Below are 6,537 nucleotides of genomic sequence, written 5' to 3'. Positions count from 1 at the left end.
CTCTGAGGCTAGAATGCTGCCTGTGCTCCAGTGTTTTGTGAGGAATTCCAGTGCACTTGTGTGTGAATCTGAAGACCGAGGGAATCACTCTCACTCATTGATCAACCACTAATGGAGAAGACAGGGAGGGAGAGGGAGAGGATATGCTGGAATCTTGTGCAGACTTACTCAGAAGTAAGCCTTTATGAACTTGGAGGAACATATGTATTCATTTCCACAACATACCGTGCTAATGGTGGTTGAGTGTGTGTGTGTGTGTTTCACAATGATTCCCCAAGCTGGAAATACTGCACGGCTATTGTATCAGTATGGTGCAAGTGCAAAGACTTGTAAGGACCTGGAGTAAAGTGCATGAAACAGACTCCGGTGAATGAAAAATCCATATTTTTAGGGCAGGGCATCTGGCCCTTCAAGGCAGCATGGGAAAATGAACCACTCTTGTTATGCACATCAGAAGGGCCATGCTGGATCAGACCAAGGGTCCATCTACTCCAGCAGTCTGTTTACATGGTGACCGACCAGCTGTCAACCAGGAAACCCCAAGCAGGGGACAGGTGCAACAGCACCCTCCCAGCCATGTTCCCATCAACTGGTGTCTATGGGCTCACTGCCCCTGGTCCTGGAGGTAGCACATGGCCCTCCAGCCTAGTAGCAATTGATGGACTTCTCCTCCAGGAATTTCTCTCACCCCCTTCCAAAGCCATGCAAGTTGGTGGCGCTCCCTGGATTGTGAGGGAGCAAATGCCATTGTTTGACTGGGCACTGTGTGAAGAAGCCCTTCCGTTTATCTGTCCTGAATCTCCCAGCAATCTGCTTCATGGGATGACCTCAGGTTCTAGTCCTATGAGAGAGGGAGAGAAAAAGCTCTGTCAGCTGCTACTGTTAAGATGGCTGATTGTAGGAAAGAGGCTCTAGGTCTATACTGTTTTATATTCAAATAAATAGTTTAACTTAATTCGTTGGACACTGTGTCTGTTTGTTGCTCACATCAGTACCTGGCGGGATGGTGAAACAGCGGGAGATGCTGGGCTGACAGTCGTCTTGCTGTTAGTGACGTGGAGTGTGGTGCTTGCAGCTGCCGTTCCCAGCACCACTCTGATCCATGATTTTTCCAGCAATAAGAAATGTCAAAGATGCTGAACATACCCACGTCACATATTTTTAAGAGGCACCAAGGCCTGTGCATCTTGGCAGTGTGCTGGTAGAGAATGCTTAATCCTTCCACTTTCCACCACTTTTTATCTGCAGCACCATACCGCCCAACCTGGAGGGTGTCTCCATGAGCGATTTACTACAAGTTTACTGCATCTGGAGGGCACATGATGTCATGGCCATCCCACAGCCACCCCAGAGTTTTGTGCAGAAAAACTGGTTTTTCTGAGACTACTCTTAGTCCGATTGTTTTCCTTAATTCAGGTTGTGTTTGCCTCTGTTGCAATATGCACCAACCATAATAGCCCTGCCCAGGGGTGTGTCTTTTACCTGGTCATAACCTCACTCAACCCTGTCAAGGGGTATTTCCCTGCCTGTGTATCCCCAATGTTTCTACCATGCCGTGCACTGAACGGGAGTAGCTATACCCCTATAGCACTATCGCGAAATAGTGCATTTGAACGGGAGTACCTATACCTGTGTTTGTGCTAGTGCTCTTTTAGACGGACAGTAATAACAGCAACAAAAAATGGGAGGAATCGGGGTTAGGTTGTGGAGGCAGGCTATAACACACAGTGGCCAGAGAAAGCAGAAAGGGTGGAACAAGGAGAGAGTGGGAGGGGGTGGGTGGGTGGGTGGGAGGGAACAGATTCTCTAGGTGATGTCATGGATGAGGCTCCACCCAGTTGCCATCCAAACAATTCACAGTAATTTGCTGTGTGACTTGCTGAGAGCCCCAGGCTTGCTTTGGGATAATCCAGGCTTTCAAGCCCTGTGTGTCCCCAGATGGAGCAGATTTGACTCCAGTAAAAACTGCAGAAAAGTGGAGAGTGAACTAAACCCATCACTGTGGAGATCCCCCCACTCCACTGTATCTCCACCATGTATCTCAAGTTTAAAAGCAAGCACAGATAGGTAATTCAGCACACCTGCTGGTGAAAAGGTCCACGACCTAGGGATGTCTGAGAATTCCGCCACGGATCTCAGTGAGGCCGAATGCTAGTGCATTTGGTCCCCTGAAATCTGTGGCAGAATGGCCTGCCCCCCGCCCCCCCCCCGCAGATCTCCCCCGGGACGAGACTTACCTGAGGCGGATCTTACGGGCGGTGGCAGCTGTGGCAGCGGCTGAGGCGGCGGGCGGTCTTCCGACCGGCTGCTGCCGCCGCCACCATTTCCAGGGTTGTGAAAAAAAAAGAAAAAAAAGACGTGATAGGCTATGTAAATCTTTACGTAGCCTATCATGGTTGGGAGTGGGTTTAAAAAAAAAAACGCTTACGCAAATGGCGGCAGCTACGGCCGCCGCCATTTGCGTTCTTTCTTTTTACCGTCTTAATCTATGGAAATATTTACATAGACTATGACGGCGAAAATCAAGGGGAATGCAAATAGCGTAGCGGGCGCTATTTGCGTCCCCTTCTAATTTGCTGTTTTAGCCTACATAAAGATTTATGTAGGCTAAAATGGTGAATGAAAAAGGGACACAAATAGCTCCCGCTACACTATTTGCATTCCCCTTGATTTTCGCCATCATAGTCTACATAAAGATTTACGTAGATTAAGATGGTAAAAAGAAGGAACGCAAATTTGCGTATGCGGTTGTTTTTTGTTTGTGTGGTTTTTTTACACAGAGCCCTCCGCGGCCGGAAATCCGGCTGTGGACGGCTCTGGCCTGGCCAGGCCCGGCCTGGCCAGCTGCTCCGTGGAGCTGCTGCAGAGCACAGCCGGCCATTCGAGGATTCCAGGGGGAGGAACGGAGCGCCTCCCCCCCTGTCCAGGATTCTGGGGGGAAGGATGGAACGCCTCCCCCCCCCACCATCAACATAATCTGAGAAAGGTAAGTCACTTTCGTACATCCCGAGCTGTGACCCTCCAGGGCATCTCCTGCACTAAATGCCCTTTGTTCTGTTTTTTAAATAGTTCACAGATAATGAGCTATCAAATTACGCTGTTGCGTTCTGCTTCCGTTTCCTCTGTGAAAACAGTTAAAGCAGCAAGAAGAGGAGCGAGATCAGTGAAAGATAACGGAAGACTCAGATACGGGGAGGAGGGGGGAAGGGGAGAGGGGAAAGGAAGTGTGTGTAAAGGGAGTCAGTTGTGATCCTGCATTTAAAATGGAAGCAGAAAACACCATTTTCTACAGCCACATCACGTTGTTGGCTCATATTCAGCTTGTGATCGACAACAATTCCAAGATCCTTCTCGCTTGTAGTGTTGTTGAGCCACGTGTCCCCCATCTTGTGATCTGCCTCATTCATTATGAGTGTTTTTTGCTCGTTTTAGGTTTATTTTTAGAAGCGTCAAAGTTGTATGAACAGTGGGTCCCATGTGCACATAGGCACAATAGGTAACCTTCCATAGTAGATGGACTACAAAACTCCATCAATGTCACATTCATGGAGTTAAAAAGTATGTCATGCAAAACTAGTCTGATGATACCAGACAGGCATTAGTTGCATAAAAACCAGTAATAACTAATATTATGGATGTGCATTTGCTTTGGCTCCTGAGCCAAATCAGTCTGCTTCAGAAAGATTCAGGGCTCTTCCGAGGTGTCCTCTGAAGCATCCCAAACCAAATCTATCTCAACCCAAAACCTCTGTTTGTCTGTCTTTTCAAAACTGCATCATCTCCCCAAGCTCTTCATATAAAGAACGAGGGGACGGAGAGCTGGGTGTGTGTGTGTAATTTTGCAACTTAAATCTCTCTTCCGACAAGCGCATAATTTTTCCAGGGCTCTTATTTTTACTTCCATTCTTGCTGCTTTTGGGAGGGATATAAGTGTCAACTGAGAAGAAAACAACAACCCCAGTGCTACCTCAGCCCAAACAGGATGAACACCTTCCATCCGGTCCAAAGAACCACCCACTAACAGCTCTCAATCTTACCTGGATGCAGTTTCTCTCTGTCAACATAGGTCATCATACAGGGCGACCAAAGCTCTTTCCATGCCCAAACCCAGCCTGAACACCAACTGAATTGGATCCAGATAATCAGCCTCATTCAAGAGTGTGTAGCTCTGGTTGGCAGCCACCTGCTCAAGGACATTGCCCAGGAAAAGAACATTCACTACCATGCTAAATTTGTGAAGATCTTCCAGGTCCAGGGAGTATTTCTTCAGGAGCAGTCTCACCTCAGCCTCTTTCAGGCAGACCAGGACTTCTTCCTCTCGGAAGGAGGCATTAATCACCTCCCTGGCCCAGCCGGCTGTTCCCTCCCAGCCAGATTTAATGAGCCATGAGGGGCAAGAATCTAATACAGAAGTGGTTGCATGAACCTGTCCAAGCACTTCTTCAATGTCCTTGAGCTGTACCAACTGAAAGTCATCCAACCAAACTGGACAAGACTACACTCTGGATACCTCACCTGATTCACCTGCTATAACAATGGAGTATAAGTCCCAGCAGATTCAACAGATTTTATCCTGGGGAGTTTCTCCACGACAACAGAAGGAGATGGAAGGAGAAGGCAATTGTGGCTCACCCGGAGTTTTCAAGGAGACTGCTTTACTTGTGCAGGGCTCCATGAGCAAATGTATTGCACCAGTAAGCGTTGCCTTTGGTGTCTAAGTACAAAAGAGGACCACAGTTGTAAAAACCGATACGAAATTAGCGAACAAGCACACCACTGGAAATGGGTCAGGTAATACTAGTGTAATGTTGTAACAATATGAAAACACACAATTAACATGGTGGGTGCTAGTTTTCTATTTAAAATAGGATTGTTGTTGGAACAACATAATTATACATATGAAAACAATGTGAATAGAATTGTACATATATTGGAAGATAACAAGCATCTTATTCACAGGTATATACATATTAATATTATACTTTGTTCAAAGGATCTTAAAGTCCATCCAAATAGTCTTTACAGGACTCCAATGTAATCCTAGTTTCGCTTCTTCAGATAAATAATAACTGTAAAGATATTAAGATGTTAAGATCTATAGTCATATATATAGGCACACATATGCACGCACACACACACACACACATGTGTGTGTGTGCATGCATATGCACATACGCACACACATTGTTATTAACTCACATTGTTATTAACTCCCACATGTCTACCTGTGGCAACATACAACTGCCCGCATATATTAGTGGATGGCGTGTCTTGCTGCCCCATGTAATTATCCCATGCAGGAAGTGGAGAGTTAGAGAGTGGAGAGTTAGAGCAAGGCCAAGACTGCTCTGCCCTCATCACTCCCTAGCAATCTGCCCCCCCCCCGGCCTTTCCAACAAAAATGTCTGGAACCCAGAGTCCCATTTGACATTTCCCACAGGGGGCCAGAGTGAAGCTACATTGGGGGCATCATGGGAAACTAAAATGGCAGCTCCCAGTCACCTCATGCTGATTCGGAACATTGCTGTGGTCTCCAACTTTGTCTGCCACTGCTATCACAATTGCTTGCCAGGACCCATCCCCGATATAGGAGGGTAGCCCCCAGTAGCCATTTTGCCAAGGTCCTCTTCCAAACTGGAGACAAGCCTCTTTTAAAAAAGGCACCGGAAGGGATAGAAGCAGAAAAATCGAAAGAAGCCCTCCCTTGACCCCTTGGACTTCAACAATTGTAGGCTCATAAGTAATTTACTTCCCAAAGCTAATCAAGAAGGTGATGTCCATTTAATTCCAAGCAGACTTGGATGAAACTGATTACCTGGACACATTTCTGCTTCTGGCCATAATATGGAGTTGAGACCACTATGGTCACCTTGGTGGATGATCTTTGCCTGGGAATCCATAGGGAGAGTGCATCCCTATTGGCTTTTTTGGACATCTCTCTGCGGCATTCAAGACCATCTACCATGGTATCCTTCTGGATTGCCAGAGGGAGTTGGGGGCAGTGCTCTGCAGTGGTTCTGCCCTTCTCTCTTGAGATAGTTCCAGATAGTGTCACTTGGGACAGTTGCTCCTCAAAATGGAACTGTTACATAGAGTCCCATCCATATCAGAGTTAAGCAAAAGCAGGATTCCTTTCTGAGCACAGGCTTTTGTTTCCAATATCAATTCAAAAAGGATTCATTACTTGGAAATCCAAACTCATTTGAGAAAAACGACTCATTACTTGGAAGTCTGTCCCCGATTCTACACAAGGTGTTTTTGGTGAACAACTTCCTCAGACTACACAGTCAGGCCATGAACAGCAGCTTTACAACTCCATTGGCTCCTTCTGACACATGATCACAGCTGGGCTGAAGGATGTAGTTCCAGTGTCTGACCACTTGGTGGTGCTGGTTCTCCGTTAAAACTAAGCTAGCAGTTTCCCCTGCTTGCGAGGATGTTTGGGGAGTTTCACCCCTGGGTGCTGCAGCCAGAGTTTGTGGTTCAAGATGCCTAGAATGGTGCAGCACCTTCTAATCCTAAAGGGTAGGGATGTCA

Source organism: Heloderma suspectum, chromosome 2 (assembly GCF_057233095.1).
Source record: "Heloderma suspectum isolate Gila_16-S chromosome 2, 16-S_ref, whole genome shotgun sequence".
In the NCBI taxonomy this organism is placed as follows: domain Eukaryota; kingdom Metazoa; phylum Chordata; class Lepidosauria; order Squamata; family Helodermatidae; genus Heloderma; species Heloderma suspectum.
The sequence above is the reverse complement of the archived record's forward strand: the minus strand, read 5'-3'. Positions refer to the sequence as shown.